Below are 25,459 nucleotides of genomic sequence, written 5' to 3' on the forward strand. Positions count from 1 at the left end.
CAAGTATTAGCATCATTTGTTGTTGTATGTGATGCTAAGGTCTAGTGACGATGCTATAAAGACCGTTGCCGTGCTTGCGTCACTCCCTTACCCCTCCTACCAGTCCCTATGGCCACTTGGCCAGTGGGAATGCAAACGGGGAAAAAAGATTTTGGGGGAGAGTAGTTCTTAGAACAGCTTAGAAGTGTACTTTTCCTCTAAAAAGTACAAGTACTATCCGATCGGAAAGCACCTATGGTCGCAGACTGGACGGGGCGGAGTCACGTGACTACACACGCGGCGGCCATAATATGTTTTAAGGGGAAAGTACATTAACACACAGTGGGCGGCCGCGGAAATATTAATAGGATTAAAAGACCGAAATAACCGACTTGGTAAAATTACGTCGGTTATAGGCTCTGAATTTCGGTTACGATTATTTTTCGATTAATCATCTAGCCCTATTATGAAGGTAACGTGACCGTTGATATCCATGGAACTCCAAATATGAACTCATTTATCTAACTTATATTAGACTTGTTCATAGGGAACTGCCACCCAACTCAGTCTCCATTAAGTGTGAAGTGCTGTGATATCACCAACCCTATAAAAGTACCAACTGCTATTGTTCTTGACTCTTCCTCTACTCCAGAAGGAGCAACAATTCCACTGCATCTCTCAGCAGGGGGGTCCAGATCAGCTCCCAGCTAAAGCGTGGCCTACTGAAAGTAGCCCAACACAGAAATTCTTTTTCAAGTTCTTTTGCCTGCTTAGAACCACAATTCTCCCAGCCTGGCTTTCCCAAAACGATGGAACTGCCGCGCTAACAAAGGATTTATTTCAGTAGTAATGAAACCAACTGGGCTAGCATTAGCATTGCAACAGCAGTTTAGCAGAGCCGTTCTGTTAATCGACATGTATTAATTTGATTTCATCCAACTTTTATTGTTTCAATGTTTGTTGTGTGTATGATGGGCTTATGGTGTCGTTATTCATACATGTTTTTTTTTTGGTTTATGGTTTATTGACTATTTTGTTACTATTCTGTTGAATGACCTGGAATATTGTAGTTAGTGCGTCATCTTGATTTTTGTCAGGGTGGGTGGTGATGACGGAAGGGGGGGGGATTTGTTCATGTTGCGAGTTTGTTTTTTATTTTGTTAAAGGAAAAATTGGTAATCCCCAAAAAAAATGGAGGTGCTCTAGAGTTTGCACATCTTTGAGTTTTCAACATTTTACTATAACAAATTCTGTATGCATAGCATTGAGCCAGTATTATAAAAATATAAACACACACCTACATACTGTACATACATACACATTAATAAACAAACAAACAAAAAAAATCCACCAGCCAAGCATATTTTTTCCAGCCATTGCCTTTTTGAGTCACATGTACTGTACATTTGGTTCAGTAGACAATGTACTTCACTATATCCAGTCCTTCCAGAAAAATGCGGAGTTTTTTTGTGATTGTTGCGGGCAAAAATCCTTGATTGTGCGGCACGTTTTCTTAAAAAATGCAATGGAATATGCGGGATATTTATGCAATTTTATGCGATGAAATTGCGGGAACTTGCAAAAACTGCAGTTTCATCATGGCTTCATCGCGGGGTTTGCAGCTTTTCAATGATGTTCACGTTGCGTAATTATGTCACTTCATAACGTTCCCATGGCAACGGGAAAATGGCAGCTCTTGTGTGAAGTAAACGCAACATTTTTCAACTTTCTGCTAAGATATATGTGACTTTTGCCACGAAAATGCGGGGATTATGAAATCATGCAAGCCCCGCATATTTTGCGTCTTATTCGGCAATTTATACGGCGAAAGTGCTGCGTATTTGAAAAAATGCACCCCCCGCATAAATATGCAGACTTTGGCTGATTTATGCATTGAATTATACGATCGCATAATCGTGTTTTTCTGGAGGGACTGTATATCAACTTTACGGCAAAAAGTAGGAAGGAGTGTAAACTTGCTCAAAGTGTCCTCAGACTGTCTTGAGTGCGTAAACACATTGGTGTGCATGTCTTCACTGAATATGTAAAATGAATGCCATTATTAAATACCATTATTACATGTAATAATAGTAATGTCATCTGAGCCATAATGCCAGATATTTTATTACATGTGTGGGGTCAATTGATATTTACGAGATTGTTTATTTTCTTCTCTTAAATGTTTTGTATTGGTTAACAGGGACCCCACAACTTATTGAGTATTATTCAATTAAATTCACTTCTAAGCAGATAATGTTTTATTCCAGGATGTATTGATCTAACATTGTTTCCAGTTCTCGTAATTTTGTACTTTATGCAGTAATGTTTGTGCAAGTAGAACAACTTCAAGACCATCTACGGCATACCCATAGATAAGAATTTTGAAGCACTCTCCAGAACTCATCAGTTACAGCGACCTGTGTTGGATGCAGCAATCTCCAGGCTTCGATAATAATCTAATTTTATCTAATTGGAATCAGTCCGATACCTCAAACGGTCTTTGAAATATGAGCCGTTGAAATAATTCCAGATTTGCATCTTTGGCCATCCCCAGTCATGAAATTTTTTTTCAAAACTTACTAAAAGAGGCAGAGACAAACATGCTGTTAGGAACATTTATTATTAAAACCCAAACCGGTGCAAAAAAATAAAAGTAAAGTAAAAGGGCCTCAAGTTAGCTGTCTCCTCAGTGAGGACGAGGGGTGCTGGCACAACCCTCAGAGCCTGCCCGACAGGGGGTGCTAAACCTTGCCTGAGCAGAGGCTTTGTGGCAGACATTTTTGCTCATCTCCTCCTCCGACAATGAGTCAGATGTAGTGTGGTCATCATAAACAGGTTCCTCATTTGAGCTGGAATCGAGGTCATCATCATCGTCATCGAGGGCATCCTCCAGGGCTTTCAGCCTCAGCCTTCTCGTTTTGTAGCCAGACAAAACGACTCTGCCGTGCTGGGGTTATGGAACATCTGGGTTGCCACCTGCTTCCTCTCCGTCGCTGAGAGGTGTCGGCTGGCCTGGAAACCCAATCAAAGACGTTTTTACAAAAGTTTGATATGAAAACAGTCCTTTGAGCAACTGTGTGTCAACAGTCTTAATCAACGCTCCCAATAAACTTATGACGTCCAGTCTCTAAAATGTGTTTACGCCAAATTTGTTACTTCTACTTAAATGCAAACATCAACATCATCTCACTTGTAATTATCTCCCAAAAACTGATGATTCTACAAATTCTGATCTATGGCCATAATCCAACTTATATTAATTTCTTACTTGAGTGGAGACGCTGCTCCGAATCTGACGGGAGGTTACAGTCCCCTTCAAACCGGCATCGACCCAAGCCAGATGCAAGAAATGTTAAAGGCTTTTGGATCTGCCTGCCGCCTGGAGTGTGGAATACATATACGCTTTCCTGTCCTGGCCTACAGCAACTGCCCTTCGTTAAGTGTTCCAGCCATCCGTACTCCTCATTGTTCAGGGAAAATGCCGCTTGACCAAATGACCGCACCGTTTTGTGGTCATCCACCTTAGGATATAAAATACTAAACATTAGTGTATTTCTGTGGAGAGGTGGACTTTAAAAGAGCAGAACAATTCACTGGTGACTTGTGTGTGTGGCCTATGGGACTATACAATGCTGACTTCAATCTCATTTTAATTTCACCAATGAAATGTTCATTGCTTAGACCCACCACCCCTAAATAAATACTAACCAGAACTTGGAATCTCTTCCCATGACTCCATGTCTCACACTTGTTTACGTGCTCTTTCGTCATGTTGGTCAGCACAATGGACCTGTGTCCAGTCAGCATGGAGAGGTAGCCCATTACGTAGCCGATCAGCTTAGAGTGTTCAGCTTCGTCTCCCCGATTGCAGTTTACGCTTTCTACAAAACATGGCAAGATATATGGGTCAAAGACGTGGCATGTCAATTATGGTGTCCAAAGCATATTCATAACGCAAAAGATAAATATATTACTCACAAATGTGCCTGTAAGTTAAAGTTTTTATATATCGCAAGACAAAGCTTTTAGATTTTTCTGTAAAGAAATGATTGGTATTACAGTTTTTTTCGATTGCTAAACGACAGTGGGCACAACTGGAGTCACGTGCAAAACTCTGACTACAGTCTGCACAGCAGCAGTTCATGTGGACCAAACGCTAGTTCGTTTTTCATTGCTTGAACACAGTTTTCAAAACTCTACACATTTTTCCCATGACTTTAACCACAACGTGCACAACACTGTAGATCTACAGCACTTTGTTCAAATGCTAACACACCGCTGTCAAAACTGTTAACCACACATTCAAAACAGAATAGATTTCAGTGTGGTGCCTATAAAACACTGCTGATTGCAATTTTAGCTGAAAGCCTAAGCAGATGTCTTGTTTTAGACTAGTTAGTGAACATATATGGTATTTATATAGAGAAAGCTCAGAAAGCCTTTTTTTGTGTACAAATACCAAATAAGAAGGAAACAATTATACACTGTACCGTTTGAGAATAACAGGTAAAAGAGCAAAGATACCAACATGTCCAGGTAAGATGTCTGAGGTTATATACACAGCTATATAAAAAAAAAAAAAAAAAAAGAAAAACACTATATCTTTACAATAGTAAAACTGCGTTCGTACTGTTTTTCAGAAAGTAATGGAGGTGAAAGCAATGGAAACACTACATTCATTTGTATTTAGAGATGGTGCAGACATCCAACGTGATGAAGAAAACTTGCCACATGATGCTGGAGAGAGGCAGGATTAGTCACACTATTCTTTGTTACTGTTACGTATGTTTCAGTTTAGTTTATTTATGGAAGGGAACAGCGCAATTTAATAAAACACATGATTTCCCATGGGTTAAAAAAGCCAGAATTAGCCAAAAGGCTATTTTTCATCTGTAGTCCCCTGCCTTCGATGTTAAAAAAGGCTTTTATGTATGTACCTTTAGTTTTTTTCCCAGTAATTCCATAAATTACTAGAGACAAAATACTATATCAAAGAAAACTGCTGATTTTCATTCCTTCTTATTTACCTTACGTAAAAATTGGTATATATTTTCCTTAAATAAACTATTGAGTAGTGTCAAGTCACTCAAATTGTTCAAACTGTAAAGATGAAAAAGTTTGTAATTTCTGTATTGGTGTTGGATGCTAGTGTTTTTACTCTCAGTGTGTTCTGAGTGACAGTGTGTGTTATCTAGATGAGGATTGTTCATAGTGTTTGGCTGCACTGAGCCTGTTTTGAGACGTGTGTTAAGAGTTGTGTGGCTTGGAATGAGTTTTGCAGGTGATGTGAACTGTTTAGCTCAGGTGACTGTTGGTAATGCAGACTGTGGCTTGAGCTTGCGCTGCATGGTATTCAGGGTTGACTGTGAAACTTAAAAACAAATTCCAAGTGCTGCAAAACAATGTAATTGGGTACCTGTTAAAAGCAATGCAAATAATGTAAATAATGAAGTCTACTTACTTAACCGTTCAGGTATTCTTGTCTTCGCAGCAAGCATGAACTGCTTCTCCTGTACTGCAGTGACCTGATTCTCTGCAATAACAGTTTGACATGCATGCATTTAGATGACAACATATTTATAGGACATACAATTTGATTTTCAGAAATTAAACAATACCAGAATGAAAGAAATTGAAAACATTTACCTGTCTTATGGCGTAAGACCTTTTGCCAGTGGACAACAAGTTTTTTTTGCACGTCAGCCACAATTCTCTTTAACTCATATTGGAGAGTGAGGAGGTCTCTTTTTTTGAGCTTGCTCTCCTTCTCAAACGAGCTCTCGATATGTTTAAAGAACATAATGACGTTATTTAACATGTTCTTTGCTGTCGTCGGTGCGTAGCCCTTATTGTAGAGGTATGATGTCCAACAGTGGGAAGAGGTAAGGAGTTACAAGTGACTAAATCTGACTCCCAGTTGGAATTAATAGATAAGAATAATTTGTATTGTATTTGTAAGTATTTTGTGCCTGGTTAACTCTGAAAATTGTCTTTTTTAGGTCAAGATAAATATGAGATGAAAAATACTTAAGCCCGTAACTTGTCGACCTGAGTACGGAATCTCAGGTCTTGATTGAAGGTATTTGTGGGCATGCCGGAAGACATGTACAGGCAAAATCTTAAGCAGTGGCTCGATGACTGCCGGGCATTCTCTACGTCTTTTTTCCCGGTCCGTGACCCCTGGCGAAACTTCTGGAAGTCTTTTATAACTTTTTCTGCAGTTAAAAAACAGTTAATATTAGATGGACAACCCCAAGAAACAAAGGTGAAAAGCGAAAGAATTAGCTAACTGTAAATGTCTTTATCCTCTCTTGCCAAAATTGTAACTGAAAAGGAAAGGAAAAATTACCAAATAAATGTTCTCCAGTTTTCCCCTTGCGGATCTGTTCGTCTTTCTGAGCTGATAGGAGTGTTTTTGATGGAACACGGTTAGGTGTTCGTGCTGCCATCAAATACTCTACTTTCTTTTCTAGCTGCAGCACCCTGGACGACAGCTGCTTGCAGTTTTCACAATGTGTCCCACTGTCAAAGGGTTGGGAGGACATGTGGGACCCAGGGGTGGAAGGAAGTGGCTGAAGTGGAAGTGGGTCAGTGGCAGAGGAGCAGTTGAGGGACCCAGCGACAGCGATGGAATCAAGTGGCTGACCACTGCTGGAAGGAAGTGGCTGAAGTGGAAGTGGGTCAGAAGAGGAGTTGTTGTGGGGCCCAGGGAGAGGGTTGGAAGGAAGAAACTGCTCCTCAAAATCTTCCTCATGGTCAGCCATTTCCAGATCCACGTTAGGACAATCAGCCTCTGTAATGAAATTTAACTGATTTAAATTGGAAATTAAAACCCTGTGCTTCCAAATTTACGTATACGTCACAACATTTGTGGTTGGTACAGAAAAGACAAAAAAACTACACAATAGAAAGTTAAAGTTTAATTGGTGTATAGATGGATGGGGAAATTAATGGAATATGATGATGAAAGCCATCTTTTCAGTCCCCTTGTTACCAGGGAATCACAAATAATATTAACACAACTTAAAAGTACCATCTTGCGGTAATCCCCATGTCCAACCCCAAGACCATGGGCACATCAGGCTCAGAGCTCCTTAGTTTGCCGAGCTCTTTAATGATTGCAGCTCTTTTTGCCTGATTCATTACTGGTTCTCGTTCCTATTAACAAACAAATTCTAATATTAGACAAACTTAAGAGGAAAACAATATTAGATTTACAACAGATCTTGCACACGTGTTTTTTGCCAAATCAAACCAAAATGAATACACTTACGCTTTGTGCAAGAATCCCATGTGCCTCCTGTAGATGTTTGTCCAGGCGGACACGGTTTTTCTTGCCACAGGAAATCCAAGCCGGTAACATAACAGGGTATCTATGCATAACTATTTGATTTGATCTTACCGTGCATTCCCATATTTCACGAGGAGCTGGAACTCCTCTTTGTTTTTACAAAGACGAGTCGTCCCAGCCCTACTACAAACAATGCTATAAAACAGTTTTTAAAAGTTCACAACTGCATAACAGCACTGATAATCGTGACATTGTGACGTTAGACAGTGAAATAAGGCAAACACAAACCATTTTCAACACATTTTGTACAGCAGACACCTATCTTCCACATTCACTTTTCTTTACTCACCATACAGCTGCTCCTGATGCTGAAATTCCTGGTTCCTGTTGACACAGCAATTTCACATTTCACTCTAGGTGGCTGCGTTATAAAATGTATTGAAATGTGGAAAGTCCAGTGGCCGATTATCTCAGTTGGTAGAGCGGGTGCACATGTAAAGGTTTGATGCTCAATGCAGAAGGTCCAGGGTTCGATTCTGACCTGTGACGCTTTTCCTGCATGTCTTCCCCCCCCTCTCTCTCTTCCCCCTTTCATATCTCAGCTTTCCTGTCCAATAAATGCAGAAATGCCCAAAAAAAAAAACCCAAAAAAAAACGTGGAAGTACAAAATGTTGGACTATGTGTTTTTATTTCTACAACTTTGAGAAAAAAAACATCCATGCAAAAATATGGTGTTTTTTTTTAAAGATTAAACCATGTAAACCTATTCTGGTACAACCTTAAAATACAATTATGAACCTGAAAATGAGCATAATATGTCTGCTTAAAGTAAATTGACATAAACATGCTAGGGTTTGTGTTTTTATCCACACACCATCCTGGTCACCAGCATCACTTCTTACTGTCCCGAAAATATTTTTCACACACTCACATTCAGTGCAGAGAGTGAGGAGAATTTTGAGTGGATGCTCACAAACTTTATTGTACTGGTGTATCATATTTAACCTTCTAACACTGGTCCGGTCAAAAATGACCAATTTACACGTTCCCTGTACCATAATATGGCTTTTTTTTTTATCAGATTGCCTCAATACCTTATCATATCCTTCACAAAAGGCATTTGCACACATAACATTAATTGTGACTACTTTCTTTGAATTTTGAGTGATTTTTTCAACTTAGTCACACTTTTTTTGTTTACGGTCAAAAATGAACGCCATAGGAAATGAATGGGAAAGGGTATAATTTCCATCCAGGAAATGAAGACATCTCCATATATACACACACACACAGTTCATGTTGTCATGTTTTCTCTTGTGCATGTGAACCACCATTGTTCGCACACACATGCATGCACGCACACACAGAAACACACAGAAGTGGCCAAGGCAGAAATGTACAACGCACAATGACAAATTAGCTTTAAAATGTATGTATTATGTAGCTAGCTAGCTAACTAACTTCTAAAACAAACAAAGCTAATTTCAATCTCGATATTGTGTGACAGATTGAAATTTGGAAATATTCCACATTTACATCTATGTCATAAACTTTTCATTGGCTACACACAATGCTATAAAACACAGTTTTTAAAAGTTCACAAGTGCATAACAGCACTGATAAACATGACATTGTGATGTTAGTGAAATAAGGCAAACACAAAAACATTTTAAACACATTTTGTACAACAGACAGCTGACTTCCACATTCACTTTTCTTTACTCACCATATAGCTGCTCCTGCTGCTGCTGAACTTCCTAATTCCTGTTGATGCAGGAATTTCACATTTTAATCTAGGTGGCTGCATTATACAATGTATTGAAATGTGGCAGTACAGCGGCCGATTAGCTCAGTTGGTAGAGTGGGCGTGCGGGTATGCAAGGTCCAGGGATCAAATCTGACCTGTGATGGTTTTCCTACATGTCTTCCCCTCCCTCTCCCCCCTTTTATTTCTCAGCTTTCCTGTCCAATAAAGGCAGAAATGCCCCCTCCAAAAAAAAAAAAAAAAAAAAAAAAAAAAAACAGGGACACGTGGAAGTACAAATGTTGGACTATATGTTTTTTTTTTCTACAACTTTGAAAAAAAACATCCATGCTGTTTTGAGTGAGATGTGTCCTGCCTTCAGTCTCCGGGTGAGCTGTTCAAAATCTGCACGGCTTTTTCTGGCTAACCGCAACCGTTAGTATGCAAACGCTAGCATGCTAACTACCTCGTTCTCAATGGCAAAGCACTGCTACAACTCACACAAGTTCACCATAATCTACAAAAGAACTACTTACTTGTGCGGCCTCGTTTTACAATACGTGTCCTTCGCTAATCCTGCCTTGTGACAGTCCGAAGTTGGAGGAACAGCCTTTATTGTACTGTCTATGGAAACAGCCAACTGACATGCTCCTTACATGGCTACTGAGCATGTGGGACTGCCAGCAAAGATGATGCAGTAGAAGAGAGTTCTCAATCAGTAGCTAAAACAGAGACCTGAACACAGGGTGAAAAGAGGAGATGCAGCAGTGAGAGACAGCTGTGCAGTATAACAAAAATATGGTGTTTTTTGAAAATTAAACCATGTAAACCTATTCTGGTACAACCTTAAAATACAATTATGAACCTGAAAATTAGCATATTATGTCTGCTTAAAGATACAATATGTAACTTTTCTGCATTTTTATGAGTTGTGTTCTTACACTATCCCAAATGTTTCCACCAAATGTCAAACTCAGAGAAATCTGTTATTTTATTTTCAGACACGTCACGTTTCATTTAGTCGCCTGTCAGTGGCGTCATATAACCTTTCACCATCTAGTTACTCGTAACTTCCATCAAAACACGGCAACCAGATGATATGTTCAGGAGTAATTGTAAATCATAAAATGTCACAGAAAAAATACTCGTAACCGTAATACTGCTTTTTTTGCCACACAGCATGATTTTGTGCTTGATTACATGCCACTTTGCAACACAGTAATACAGCAGAGATTTTATTTAATGATACATATCAATATCAATCCAGCTTAACATTACTACAATGTATGTGCTGGTTGACAAGTAGCTAACGTTAATGCTCATGCTTGGTGGATAACATTATAGGGTTACAACATTGTTCAACATGCTCCTAAAGTTATTTTTAGTATGATTGTTTTGACTGTGGTTAACAGCACTGGGCTAAACCACGAATGAGTTCACTAGTAACGTTAACGTTAGCTGTATAGATAGACGATTAATCTAATGCTAATTTAGCCAGCTAGTTAGCAGTGTCTGCCTCACTCCCCCGGCGCAGAGAGACTCAGTCGGGATGAGAGCTGACAACTGCCCCGGGGTATATAACTAGCTAGTTACCGTTAGCCCCCAGTCAGCTAGAAGCCATGCCACTTACAGCAATCCCCCCGGCCAGCACTTAACTCCAGTGCCTCGTGCTTACGACAGCAGTTTAATGAAGCATCGGGAAACAGACCACATCAGATCCAGCACCCGAGTCACAACAGCGGCCATCCAAACGTTAGCTAGCTAGCTACGCTTCCGTTAGCGCTAATAGTGTCCGTGCCGAAAATCTCCTCCCTGCCGAATTTCTTCCCCCTTCGTGTTTAGCTGGCTTTACGGTAAGCTAAATCAACCCGACAAAAGGTGGGTCAAGCACCAAAAGAAACGTTGAGATTACAGAAAAGTGAAAGCGAGATCATTCCGGGCAGCTTGGAGATGTTCTGCTGCTGCACAACAGGCATCGAATGTCCTTGCCGTCACGGAGATCCCCCCGGCAATCCCCACCCACACCCGTCTCTCAGCCTCGTTGAGTAGCACAACAAACCCCGTCCGCCCCGGTGTTGAAACCATCCAAAAGGTGACATTGATATGTGAAATATTTTGTGTTTTAGCTGCTGGCTAATGTTAGCTTGCTGGCTCACTAGCTAACTGGTCAGCTAACAATAAAAATCGAATTATGTTGGGGAAACTGCAGCTATTTTATTAGAATAACATGAATAAACGTTACTAAACGTAACGTGAATAAACTTGAATGGGTAAACTCATCCGTGAATAGATGCATTCTAACCAGCGAAGGTGTTTAACACAAAAAACTACAGCTCCCATAATTGCACGCAACTTCCGAATGTCATCAAAAGTCTGTGTTTACCATCCATTGTTTTGATTGAGAGACCTCTAGCGGCAGAAAGTTACATATCGTACGTTTAAAGTAAATTGACATAAACATAGGGTTTGAGTTTTTATCCACACACCATCGTGGTCACCAGCATCACTTCTTACTGTCCCGAAAATATGTTTGGAGGGTTAGATTTTAGATTGTAATCTGGAATTAATTTAGGCCCCCATTACTTTGGAACCCTTTGACGTAGAGAGACCCGCATGGCACTGTTGCGATCGGCTGACTGAGGGCTACGGGACAATGCCTGGGCCGGGCCTATAACCCTGATGTTTTTGGGTCAGACCAGAGCTCGACCCTAAAACAAGGGGCTACGGGCCTGGTTCTGACATATGTTGTAAAGCTCCCCGAGGGCTGTCGGGAACAGTTTGCCCCTTGACCCTAGCCCCTTGCGTTCCTGAGTTATTGCCATTTATAATTGAAAGGTCAAAAGGTCACCTTCCAAATTGCGGCCTAGTCAGTAAACAAGTCTTTGTGGCTCGTATTCGGTCGTGCCAGGAGCTAGAGACTTGAAACTTGCATTGAATCAAAGCTGGTATCCCCGTATGAGTTTTACATGTTTTTGACCCTGTGGCCCCAAAGGAAGGGCCCCAAAAGTGATGCCAAATGTCATCCATGACTACTCTAGACAGACCCAAATCTGGAAGTCAATTAGATGGATATTTGGAATGAATTCAGGCCCCCATAACTTTGGACAGGAAGGGGGTCGAGCTTTGGTTCAAAGACGCCCAGGCTCAGCTCGTTGGGCCCTTTCCGACGATTCCTTGCTCGTGGCTCTACGACCCACGTTTCAAAAGTTGCAAATTCGCCCCTCCCCCACATTGATCTCTCCCTCTCCTGACCCAGCTCAGTTTGCCTTTCTCAGCTCTGAAGCCAATTTTGATGAGATTTTCAAAAGTGAGCTAACACCCTCTGAATGACATATGTTGTTCAGCTGAATTAGTTGTACCCATGACCAAATTTGGGTGGTCCTAGCCCTAAGGGCCCTGACACACCAACCAGACGGGTCGACCGTCGGCAGAAAAGGCAGTTGGACTGATCAGTCGGGTCCCGAGGTCCAAAAAATGCCTCAGAACACACTGAGGCGACGCCGACTTGAGTGTATGCTCTGCGCGTGCGCGAAACGTAATACGTCTCCATAGCAGCAGGCGGCACTGTTCTGTATTGTTTCCATTAACAGTCTGATTATTTACCAGAAAATGAAGACCGGCAGCTGATTGGACGAACGCGTCACATGGTTCTTTTTTCTCCGGAAATTCACAGCCAGACTGTCATGGCGGCTTGTTCAGAATACAATCTCATATTGTACTAAAATAGTTCACCGAAACGTGTTTCTGAAAACATTTTAAGCGAGAAATAGGCCATGCAGTAGCTGAATCTGTCTTCATTTCGGATTGACAAAGGTCAGTTTAAAAGATTTTCATCAGATTTTGAGAGGCTCATCCGTTCCCCATTTCCGGGTGAGTCCCGACTGCCCTGTCCCCGACTGAACATGTCGGGTCGGCCCAAATGAATGCCGACGGCTCCTCGGACGGCCGACAGCACGGGACACACTGAACAGACTCGAGTCACGGACCTCGCCAGACGGCCCGATGCCCAATTATCGGGCTGGTGTGTCTTCTCTCTAACCCAACCCTAGCGATCACGTCAACAATTACACGCACATTCATAGGTGTGATTGGCAAAGAGCAAAAAAGCAGGAAAATATACGGCGCACCCATGACGCTGCAACAGCCCCCCCCCCTCATTTAAAAAAAAAAAATAAACCATTAAATGGCACTTTCTGGAGAGTTTTGTGCGAAGAAATGGAGAAATTGAGTCTTACATGATATGTAGGTATTAGGGCATTTAGCATTTACATTACTGTTAATCAGTCATCACTTGATTACACATTGCATTACCTTGTTATAATATAAATAATAGTGCCACATGAAGAGACAGTGCAGCATATGACAGTAGCAACAGCTGAGAAGATTTGGGTCTGTGGTGACCAGGTCCACCTCACACAAACTTCCTTCTCCTATTCTCTCTCCTTACTACCACACCCACACACACCCACACCAGCCCATATTACCACGCCCATGCAGCCCCACCCACGGACATTTACGGATTTTTAAACATTTAATGTAACTGGCAAACAATGCTTTCTACTTTTTAAAGAGCACACGTTTATAACAAATTTTTATTTATGCCGTTTGTATGCTGTTACTGTCATTCTCTACAGTATGTAGGTATGTAGTATGTATGTTGTCACTGTCTGTTCAATTGTCCGTGTTTCTCTCTGTTGACACTGTACATATTAAGTTATAACTCTAACTCTGCAATTTAAATGTTTTTCATGGCTGTCTGTGATTATACTTCAGGGTTTTTCCTTGCTCAGAATTTGTCTTTGCGGGAACACACAAAGCAGGGGGGGGAGGGGGTCTGGGGGTCCTCCCCCAGGAAATTCTGAGGGTAAAAGACTTCAATTCCTGCATTCTGATACATTTTTAGGCACCAATTTATGGTAAAAATGTCAATATTTATTGCAAGGAAATCACAAAATTCTGGTGGCAGGTAACAATTCAAAATACAAAATATAATGGAATATTATTATATTCAGTAGTCCAGTAAGGAGGCTTTCACATCCGGGACATGGGCCGGATACAACAACACTTGACCCTAAAGTCCAGTTGTTTGTAGGATTGACTTAGACTACTTAATCAGTGATGTTGAATATAGCCTACAGTGTAACGGACCACCACAGTTCATACATACATGTGAACCGCGGATTAATTGCAGAGTTTAATCTACATAGTGTAAAACTACTACGTGAATGGGCACAGCAGAAAGACAGAGCAGAGTGACGCTGCTTGTTCAGGGTTTTCATGTGTACTCCTATAGGCCTACACTTTGCATCAGGCGTTAAAACCAACTGTACCGAATTAGACTACTATTTAACGCGAGACGTTTTTAACCGCTAATAAAACTGTCTCAATTTAATACTGATGCCGTCAAACGGCCGCGCGGACAGACAGCAGTTGGAGTTCTGGCAGAGCTCTGCGCCGGTCAGCAGCGGCTTCTCACTGTACAGCCGGTCCCCCAGAGCAGCATGATCACCGGGAGGGTCCAGCCTGAACCCTGCAAACAGAGATCCCGTTTGAAGGTGACATGCTTGATTTTGACTGAACGTCCCAATTTAAGTAACCTCTGATCGGGTCGTAGCAAATTAAGTACACTAAGTTTAAGATTAGGTGTTGGTCATTCTCAACACCTTTCTACCCCCACTTATCAACTCTGGACTCTGTGCTGCTGCCAGCCTGTGTAACGTACGTTACTCACCATCGATCGACTGTTAGCTTCAGCTGGCTAACGTTAGCTGTCAACCTCCCGACTAGCTAGTGATCTAGCGAGGACGTTCCCTAGTGCTATTTTGCAGTTTCAGAAAACAATTTCGCCACAGACCAGGAAAAACCTAGTCTAAAGTCAGTGGCGCGTTATTCAGATGCTATTTTAAGGGTGCATGCTTGGCCGTAATGTAGAGTGCACACCACGCATACACTTTGCTTTTCTCATCTCACAGACCCAGCAGTTCCCATTTTTGCAAACCATACATAAATACAAGGAAAAATATGACCTTGTTTTACACAACATTTACATGAATCATGGATGTGTCGATGACATAAATGAGGAAATATTACAGGACTTAAGGAGATGTGATGTTGAACTGCATGTACCCAAGCCACTTAACCCAAATGCCCCAGCAGCAGCACGGGAGAGGAGAGACAAAAGAGCTTCATCGTCTATAGTGAGGTAATCTCGGTCTAATGTTGGACTACATTGCAAAAATATCACCATGCATTCATAACCTCGGGATTCAGTGAGAGTGAGCCCAAAACACTGGAAATTATATTTTGTCAAAAAGAAAAATCAATAGCAAACGTCGGCCTCCTCGGCTGTGAACCGCTCCTGGCGTGCGCCCATGGATGCATTAAGAGCGTACGCCTAGCAAATCCACCATTATAATAGCAATCCGCCATGGAACAAGCCTGCTTTTAAAGGGAATGTGAGATAACGCTCTAATTGGTTTATTGCACGTTACGCCCAAACCACACCTATGAATAATGTAGCTACTTCAGACCAACCCGTTTTAGATTTGCGTCGGGCGCAAGAGTCATTTATCCCGCCGGCATAATAGCAACAGCGCCCGAGATCCGCCCACAAAGCTACTTGCGTTTGCTGTTTGATACTTGCGTTTCAGATCATTAAAATAGGGCCCATAAAGTTTCAGCAGACACAATAATCCCACAAACACAATTAATCTCAGTTCAATACAGTGTATTATACCATCCAGCCCAAACAAATATAAAATCAATAGATCCTTTTGCTCTCTAAATCACAACCGTTCTCTTCGAGATCCCTAGCAGAACCCCCAGACAAAACGGAACAGTCAGGTTCCCCCACGAGACATCATCACCAACATAGTGAAGCCTCTTGCTTGCGACGTCACTCCGGAGACTGTACAGCTGTGAGCGTGGGGTTGGGGTTTTCCAGTAGTATCCCAGAGGAAGAAAGGAAGACGAGTTATCCGTTTAGGACGAGGCTAAAGAAAAACGGGACCTTTTACTCGATGCCAAGGGCTGGCAAGCTACTCAGCACTCACTGGACGGACTCAGGCTCTTCCTCTTCCACGGGTAAGTCTCAGCGCCCACCCCCTAGCTTGCTATTGACAGCGTAGTTAAGGAGGCATGCTGGGGTTGTGTCTGTGACGCAAGACATGTAGGACCAAAAAAAACAGCGATCACTACGACATAAATAAGAAAACTGCAAGTTATACAGTCCAGCTTCGGTCTAAGTGAGTCTCTGGCAACATTTATTTGCCAGTGTTGCAGAGAACCTTCCCAGATTTAATCATTTGGTTGGTGTTAATTTTCAGAGCTGCACTCTAGTCATGTTCAATTGAATGTTCATGTTTATTGAAATTAATTTACTTTGCAAATTATTCATGAACTCCAATTTTCCTTCATACTTTTTGCCAGCGTGGATGAGATTGCATTCATAATGGCATTAAAAGGTCTTTAAATTGCACTTTAATCTAACTAGTTGAAGCCTGCAGACAGCCTGCAGACGTGCATAAATGTAGTATTATTTGTTGCATACATGTAGCATAATGACATTTTTCACCTTGACCTTTAACTGTCTTCTCTGGCAAGCATGATGGACGAGCTGCTGCTTCTCAAAGGAGCAAACACGGACTTTTCCAAATCTGCTGACCTGTGCTTCACTGAAACCTAGCTTAGTGATAACATCCCGGACACTTCATTTTTTTTTGGCCATGATTCCAACTCTTCCGAGTGGACAGCCTTACGGAGCTATTGGGGAAACTGCTTTTAGATAAACAGTTTGGTGTACTTATGTCAGTGTTGAAGAAATCATGGAATCCTCACTTACAAACTCTTGATTAACACTTCAATTCACGGTAAGAGTTTCCCTTGTTTATTCTATTATTGAGGGTGTTTACATCCCACCTCAGGCCTGTATTAGTGAGGCGTTACAACACCTGCCTCACCAGATAACTAACGTGGAGAGAAAATATCCAGACCAACCCATCTCAGTGTTCTAAAATATCAGTTATCCCTTCCTTTTACAGTACCCTAATACACAAGTATTTACTTGGTAATTACATAGTAATAATAATGGTTATAAGTAGATAATTATGGAGAAACTACGGCTGAAGTACGAGGAAAAACCAAGTATTACTCATCAATTCAACAAAGTACCATGTAGTTCTGACCAGTTTAGGATGGTAATAAGAAAATAGGCAACTATTCCTTAGACCTGTTACACACCAACCAGACGGCCGACCGTCCCCGAAGTCCAAAAAAATGCCTCGAAACACACTGAGGCAACGCCGACTTGAGCGTACGCTCTGCGCGTGCGCGAAACGTAATACGTCTCCATAGCAGCAGGCGGCGCTTCTCTGTATTGTTTCCCAGAAAACTAAAACTGACAGCTGATAGGACGAACGCGTCACATGGGTCTTTTTTCTCTATAGCTATAGCTATATATAGCTATAATCAGACGAAAAGATAGAGGGCATTTGATTTCTGAAGGAACTGACTGCTGGACTGCTAGATATTAAGTTAAGTACATACTTTATTTGGGTTTTTGCTGCTTTTTGTACTTTTCTACTTTCTACTGCTGCTGTGTGTTCTTTGCTCGATTGGTTGTGTTGTTAGGCATAATTTAGTGTTTTTTCTTAAAGTGAAATTAGTTAGTGTGAGTTTGGGGAGTGGAGGTTAACGACTCTCAGGTGCTTTTGACTGATTAGCCAGGGTGTGGCCTCCCCACCTGTAGCCAACACCAATCACCTCCTTGTATTTAATGTTGGCATTTGCGTGAAGCGGCAGCCTCATCAGACGAAGACTCGGAGGACAAAGACAAAGGAGTCTACGCGGGAGTCTTCGTGGGAGGCTAAGTGGGAAGTTAAGTGGGCTTAACTTTATCTTTTATCTTTATCTCACTTAACTGCTTGGTGTCTTCATCCGGAAATGTGCTGCTTCTCCATTCCTGTCCGTTTCCTCTCGGAGATACTACAAACCACGCATTAGCTCGCAACATTTCCGCAAGCCCACCTCTCTTACCTATCCCACCCATTCCACACACATTCAACACCTTGTTGCAGGTGGCCTGTGGAACTACCAGTCTGCCACTCGCAAGACTGAGTTCATCTCTGGCTTTGCCAGCCTGAAATCCCTTGACTTCCTTGCCCTCACTGAGACCTGGATTACACTGACCAACACATCCACCCCTGCTGCCCTCTCTTCTGCCTACTCTTTCACCCACACACCAAGACCCACTGGGAGAGACGGGGAGTTTTTGGAGGAACTGGATGTCCTTCTTTCTAACATCCCTGACACTGGCCCTCTGCTGGTACTTCTGGGTGACTTCAACATCCAGACAGAGAAGTCAGCTGCCTTTTTTCACCTTCTCTCTTCTTTTGCCCTCTCACTCTCTCCTTCTCCACCCACTCACAAAGCTGGCAACCACCTCGATCTCATATTCACCAGAAACTGCTCTACATCCAACCCCACTGTTACTCCACTCCATACATCAGACCATTTCTTCATCTCTTACTCTCTCCCACTCTCCCAAGCTCACAACCATATCTCAAGAGACACCATACCTGTCCGCCGTAATATTCGTTCACTCTCCTTCTCTGGCGGCATGTACTTTATCAACCCTCCCTCCATCCGACTCTTTCTTACTCATGCCTCCCAACGCTACCACAGACACTCTCCTTTCTACTCTATCCTCCTCTCTCGACTCTCTCTGCCCTCTTATGTAACGACAGGTTCGCAAGTCCTTCCCAGCGCCGTGGTTATCTGACTCAGTACGTGCTGAAAGATCAACTATACGGGCAGCGGAAAGGAAATGGCAGAAATCTAAACACCCAGATGATCTGCTTACCTATCAGTCTCTTCTTTCCTCCTTTGCTGCCTCTATTTCTGCAGTTAAAAGCTCTTTTTATCAAACCAAAATTGAATCCTCTTTCTCGAACCCCAACATTTTTTTTCCATCTTCTCTAACCTCCTAGATTCCCCCAGTCCACCTCCTCCCTCCTCCCTCCTACCAACCCACTTTGTCAACTATTTTGTAAAAAAGATAGATGACATACGCTCTTCATTCTCCAACACACCTTCTAAAATCACCTTACCATCCATCACATCCAGTACTCTTTCCTCTTTCACCCCTTTATCTCCAAACCAAATTCTTACTTTGATTACCTCTGCCCGCCCAACCACCTGCCCCCTGGATCCTATCCCTCTCACCTTCTCCAGTCCATTGCTCCTGACCTCCTTCCTTTCCTCACCCATCTCATTAACATCTCCTTGTCAACTGGCTGTTTCCCCGATACCCTCAAAGAGGCAAGAGTGACCCCACTGCTCAAAAAACCAACACTTGACTCCTCTGATGTAAATAACTATATACCCGTCTCCCTTCTTCCATTTCTATCTAAAACTCTTGAGCATGCCATTTATAATCAACTCTCCACCTATCTCCACCAGAACAATCTTCTTGATCCCCACCAGTCTGGCTTCAAGGCTGGTCATTCTACAGAAACTGCCCTCCTTGCTGTCACTGAGCAGCTTCACATCGCTAGAACAACCTCTCTCTCTTCCATCATCATCCTTCTGGATCTTTCTGCTGCCTTTGACACAGTGAACCACCAGATCCTCATTTCGACACTCCGAAATCTGGGTGTCTCACGCTCTGCGCTCTCATTGCTCACATCTTACCTGGCCAACCGAACCTACCGGGTAACCTGGAGAGGATCTAACTCAGAACCTTGCCCACTCAAAACTGGCGTTCCTCAGGGATCAGTCCTGGGTCCCCTCCTCTTTCTCTGTACACCAACTCTCTCGGGTCTTGGGTCGCACGGCTTTTCTTATCACAGCTACGCAGATGACACCCAACTAATTCTCTCCTTTCCTGAGTCTGAAACTTAAGTAGCAGCACGTATCTCGGCCTGTCTGACTGACATCTCTTCTTGAATGTCTACACACCATCTGAAACTCAACCTTGACAAGACTGAGCTCCTTTTCTTTCCAGGGATTGGCTCTCCTACCCAAGACCTGACTATAACAATTGACAACTCTGTGGTAGTCCCCACCAAGACTAATAGAAACCTGGGTGTAACACTTGACGACCAACTCTCCTTCACTGCTAACATTGCTGCAACCACCCGATCGTGTAGATACATGCTGCATAACATCAGAAGGATATGTTCCCTTCTAACGCAGAAGGCGGCTCAGGTTCTGGTTCAGGCTCTAGTCATCTCACGTCTAGACTACTGCAACTCCCTCCTGATTGGCCTGCCTGCATGTGCCATCCGACCCCTACAGCTCATTCAGAACACAGCAGCTCGGCTTGTCATCAACCTCCCCAAGTTCTCTCACACTACACCACTCCGCTCTCTTCACTGGTTACCAATTGCGGCCCGCATCCGCTTCAAGACACTAGTACTTACGTACAGGGACACGAACGGATCAGCCCCAGCTTACATCCAGGACATGGTCAAACCATATACCCCAACCCGCCCACTTCGTTCTGCATCAGCCAAACTGCTTGCTGCCTCCTCACAGCGAGGGAGAACTAATCACTCAACGAAATCCCGACTGTTAACTGTCCTGGCTCCCAAATGGTGGAACAAGCTCCCCATCGATATCAGGATGGCCGAAAGCCTACACATCTTCTGCCGAAGGCTAAAAACACATCTCTTCCGACTAAACCTCGGGAAAAAAAATAAATAAAATTCTTGAACCTGCACTTTCATATGCATGTCTCTTTGTAGCTTTGCCTATTTAAGGCTAATGTATTTGCACTTAGTACTTGTTGTTTGGAGTTTGAACCTTCACAGTTGAAAGCACTTAATTGTAAGTCACTTTGGATAAAAGCGTCAGCTAAATGACGTGTGTGTGTGTAAATTGCTGTTCTAGAATGTTATTTACAGTTGTAGAATTTTAAGTTGTAGTATTACATTGTCAGGTTGAAGTTCTAGAATAGTAAGATGTGGTTCAAGATTGTAACAATACCATTCTAGAATGTTAAATTACCATTCTAGAATGTTAAATTAAGCTGGGCTAGATATGTTTACACAGAGTTTAGATGCTTCGCGACAGTTGGACCCATCGTCTCGACGTAGCTGTAGCTCATTAGCCGACAGCTAGTCCTTTCTAAAGAGTACTTCTGTGTCTTTGTAGCCCTTCCAGATTCTTATTAATCCTGCTGGGAAGAGTGGGACTTTTCGGAGACATTGCACAATAATTCCAGAGGGATTGCACTTCTAGAATGTTCATAACAGTTCTAGAATTTTAAGTTGTAGTATTAGAATGTCAGGTTAACGTTCTAGATTTTAAAGATGCAGTTCAAGAGTGTAACAATACCATTCTAGAATGTTAAGTTAGAGTTCTAGAATGTTAAATTAAGCTGGGCTAGATATTCTAGACTGTCAAATTGCTGTTCTAGAATGTTATTTACAGTTGTAGAATTTTAAGTTGTAGTATTACATTGTCAGGTTGAAGTTCTAGAATTGTAAGATGTGGTTCAAGATTGTGACATGTTAAAGAACAGTCTAAACAGTCCTTTGTGTTAACTTTTACCATTTGCTACAGGGGTAGCGTACTTGTTCTATACTGTGTAGCATGGGGATAGGGTAAACATGCAGATGGAATGTAAAGAGGGGTGATCACTGCAACAACAAGGTGCTGCTGGGATTTGAACCCAGGATCTCCTGTTTACTAGACAGGCACTTTCACCAACTAAGCCACAGCACCTCCACGTGCACTTCTGTAATATTAAATCTTCCATTGTCTTTCACCTTGTATAAGCTGTATCATATATTGGCTGATTGATATATTCTAACATTTACCATAACTACGGTTTTGCTGAGGTTTGCACTGTTTAAGTCCCAAGGGCAATAATAAGCTATTCTGGATATTTCCCTTTATGTTAGTTAACTGGTCAGTCATGTGTCTTAACACCTCACTAACACAGTCCTGAATTCAAAGATTGCCGCTTTCAAACACAGCATCGCCCAACGTGGGGCTCGAACCCACGACCCGGAGATTAAGAGTCTCATGCACTACCGACTGAGCTAGCCGGGCTAATTTTCTGCAGAGTTTAGTTGCTTCGCGACTGTTGGACCCATCGTCTCGACGTAGCTGTAACTCGTTGGCCGACAGCTAGTCCTTTCTAAAGAGTGCTTCTGTGTCTTTGTAGCCCTTCCAGATTCTTATTAATCCTGCTGGGAAGAGTGGGACTTTTCGGAGACATTGCACAATAATTCCAGAGGGATTGCACTTCTAGAATGTTCATAACAGTTCTAGAATTTTAAATTGTAGTATTAGAATGTCAGGTTAACGTTCTAGATTTTTAAGATGCAGTTCAAGAGTGTAACAATACCATTCTAGAATATTAACTTAGAGTTCTAGAATGTTAAATTAAGCTGGGCTAGATATTCTAGACTGTCAAATTGCTGTTCTAGAATGTTATTTACAGTTGTAGAATTTTAAGTTGTAGTATTACATTGTCAGGTTGAAGTTCTAGAATTGTAAGATGTGGTTCAAGATTGTAACAATACCATTCTAGAATGTTAAGTTACGTTCTAGAATGTTAAATTAAGCTGGGCTAGATATGTTTACACAGAGTTTAGATGCTTCGCGACAGTTGGACCCATCGTCTCGACGTAGCTGTAGCTCATTAGCCGACAGCTAGTCCTTTCTAAAGAGTACTTCTGTGTCTTTGTAGCCCTTCCAGATTCTTATTAATCCTGCTGGGAAGAGTGGGACTTTTCGGAGACATTGCACAATAATTCCAGAGGGATTGCACTTCTAGAATGTTCATAACAGTTCTAGAATTTTAAGTTGTAGTATTAGAATGTCAGGTTAACGTTCTAGATTTTTAAGATGCAGTTCAAGAGTGTAACAATACCATTCTAGAATGTTAAGTTAGAGTTCTAGAATGTTAAATTAAGATGGGCTAGATATTCTAGACTGTCAAATTGCTGTCCTAGAATGTTATTTACAGTTGTAGAATTGTAAATTGTAGTATTACATTGTCAGGTTGAAGTTCTAGAATTGTAAGATGTGGTTCAAGATTGTAACAATACCATTCTAGAATGTTAAGTTACCATTCTAGAATGTTAAATTAAGCTGGGCTAGATATGTTTACACAGAGTTTAGATGCTTCACGACCGTTGGACCCATCGTCTCGACGTAGCTGTAGCTCGTTAGCCGACAGCTAGTCCTTTCTAAAGAGTACTTCTGTGTCTTTGTAGCCCTTCCAGATTCTTATTAATCCTGCCGGGAAGAGTGGGACTTTTCGGAGACATTGCACAATAATTCCAGAGGGATTGCACTTCTAGAATGTTCATAACAGTTCTAGAATTTTAAGTTGTAGTATTAGAATGTCAGGTTAACGTTCTAGATTTTTAAGCTGCAGTTCAAGAGTGTAACAATACCATTCTAGAATGTTAAGTTAGAGTTCTATAATGTTAAATTAAGCTGGGCTAGATATTCTAGATTGTCAAATTGCTGTTCTAGAATGTTATTTACAGTTGTAGAATTTTAAGTTGTAGTATTACATTGTCAGGTTGAAGTTCTAGAATTGTAAGATGTGGTTCAAGATTGTGACATGTTAAAGAACAGTCTAAACAGTCCTTTGTGTTAACTTTTACCATTTGCTACAGGGGTAGCATACTTGTTCTATACTGTGTAGCATGGGGATAGGGTAAACATGCAGATGGAATGTAAAGAGGGGTGATCACTGCAACAACAAGGTGCTGCTGGGATTTGAACCCAGGATCTCCTGTTTACTAGACAGGCACTTTCACCAACTAAGCCACAGCACCTCCACGTGCATTTCTGTAATATTAAATCTTCCATTGTCTTTCACCTTGTATAAGCTGTATAATATATTGGCTGATTGATATATTCTAACATTTACCATAACTACGGTTTTGCTGAGGTTTGCACTGTTTAAGTCCCAAGGGCAATAATAAGCTATTCTGGATATTTCCCTTTATGTTAGTTAACTGGTCAGTCATGTGTCGTAACACCTCACTAACACAGTCCTGAACTCAAAGATTGCCGCTTTCAAACACAGCATCGCCCAACGTGGGGCTCGAACCCACGACCCTGAGATTAAGAGTCTCATGCTCTACCGACTGAGCTAGCCGGGCTAATTTTCTGCAGAGTTTAGTTGCTTCGCGACTGTTGGACCCATCGTCTCGACGTAGCTGTAACTCGTTGGCCGACAGCTAGTCCTTTCTAAAGAGTGCTTCTGTGTCTTTGTAGCCCTTCCAGATTCTTATTAATCCTGCTGGGAAGAGTGAGACTTTTCGGAGACATTGCACAATAATTCCAGAGGGATTGCACTTCTAGAATGTTCATAACAGTTCTAGAATTTTAAATTGTAGTATTAGAATGTCAGGTTAACGTTCTAGATTTTTAAGATGCAGTTCAAGAGTGTAACAATACCATTCTAGAATATTAAGTTAGAGTTCTAGAATGTTAAATTAAGCTGGGCTAGATATTCTAGACTGTCAAATTGCTGTTCTAGAATGTTATTTACAGTTGTAGAATTTTAAGTTGTAGTATTACATTGTCAGGTTGAAGTTCTAGAATTGTAAGATGTGGTTCAAGATTGTAACAATACCATTCTAGAATGTTAAGTTACGTTCTAGAATGTTAAATTAAGCTGGGCTAGATATGTTTACACAGAGTTTAGATGCTTCGCGACAGTTGGACCCATCGTCTCGACGTAGCTGTAGCTCATTAGCCGACAGCTAGTCCTTTCTAAAGAGTACTTCTGTGTCTTTGTAGCCCTTCCAGATTCTTATTAATCCTGCTGGGAAGAGTGGGACTTTTCGGAGACATTGCACAATAATTCCAGAGGGATTGCACTTCTAGAATGTTCATAACAGTTCTAGAATTTTAAGTTGTAGTATTAGAATGTCAGGTTAACGTTCTAACTAAGCCACAGCACCTCCACGTGCACTTCTGTAATATTAAATCTTCCATTGTCTTTCACCTTGTATAAGCTGTATAATATATTGGCTGATTGATATATTCTAACATTTACCATAGATTGCCGCTTTCAAACACAGCATCGCCCAACGTGGGGCTCGAACCCACGACCCTGAGATTAAGAGTCTCATGCTCTACCGACTGCGCCAAGGCTAGCGCTCGTGTGTCTACGTTTGTTACCATGAAGTGCCCAAAAGCGCCCCCTAACGCGCCGGTTCGAATCCCGCCATGCACGTTCATATTTGCATTGAAATTACACTACATATGTCTATCGTTGTATGGAATGATACTGACGTGTCACACATGCGACGGTATGAACACTAACGAAGAGAAATGAGGATGATACACACGTTTATTTTTCACTTAATGTCACATGTAATTTGCTCTGATAATCCCATGCACATGCATGCATGCGACTGAATGAACGTCTTGCTTTTTAATTTAAATCTTTTTAAAGGATAAATAC

At 41.8% G+C, this 25,459-nt stretch overlaps 2 protein-coding genes and 5 non-coding genes across 8 annotated transcripts in view; 1 reads left to right on the forward strand and 6 right to left on the reverse strand.

The window, feature by feature from the left end:
* Nucleotides 1-12,459, forward strand: part of LOC116057798 (zinc finger protein OZF-like) — a 32,961-nt gene extending 20,502 nt beyond the window's left edge. The window contains exons 3-4 of one of the 2 annotated variants that reach the window (XM_031310393.2): nt 452-556; nt 12,408-12,459. The gene's annotated coding sequence lies outside the window, so the exon portion shown is untranslated. Of the gene's footprint in view, nt 1-451; nt 832-12,407 lie in introns of those variants that run through there. The other variant, XM_031310392.2, reaches the window with a different exon arrangement.
* LOC116058582 (gastrula zinc finger protein XlCGF57.1-like) overlaps nt 1-25,459 on the reverse strand; it is a 308,880-nt gene that overhangs the window by 168,277 nt on the left and 115,144 nt on the right. The window lies entirely within an intron of this gene.
* On the reverse strand, nt 21,668-21,741 carry trnat-agu. The gene has a single exon. It is a non-coding gene; the product is annotated as a tRNA-Thr (tRNA).
* trnak-cuu lies at nt 21,999-22,071 on the reverse strand. Its single transcript has one exon. It is a non-coding gene; the product is annotated as a tRNA-Lys (tRNA).
* Nucleotides 23,743-23,816, reverse strand: trnat-agu. The gene has a single exon. It is a non-coding gene; the product is annotated as a tRNA-Thr (tRNA).
* On the reverse strand, nt 24,074-24,146 carry trnak-cuu. The gene has a single exon. It is a non-coding gene; the product is annotated as a tRNA-Lys (tRNA).
* Nucleotides 25,077-25,146, reverse strand: trnak-cuu. The gene has a single exon. It is a non-coding gene; the product is annotated as a tRNA-Lys (tRNA).

The sequence above is a fragment of the Sander lucioperca genome, chromosome 24 (assembly GCF_008315115.2).
Source record: "Sander lucioperca isolate FBNREF2018 chromosome 24, SLUC_FBN_1.2, whole genome shotgun sequence".
Classification (NCBI taxonomy): domain Eukaryota; kingdom Metazoa; phylum Chordata; class Actinopteri; order Perciformes; family Percidae; genus Sander; species Sander lucioperca.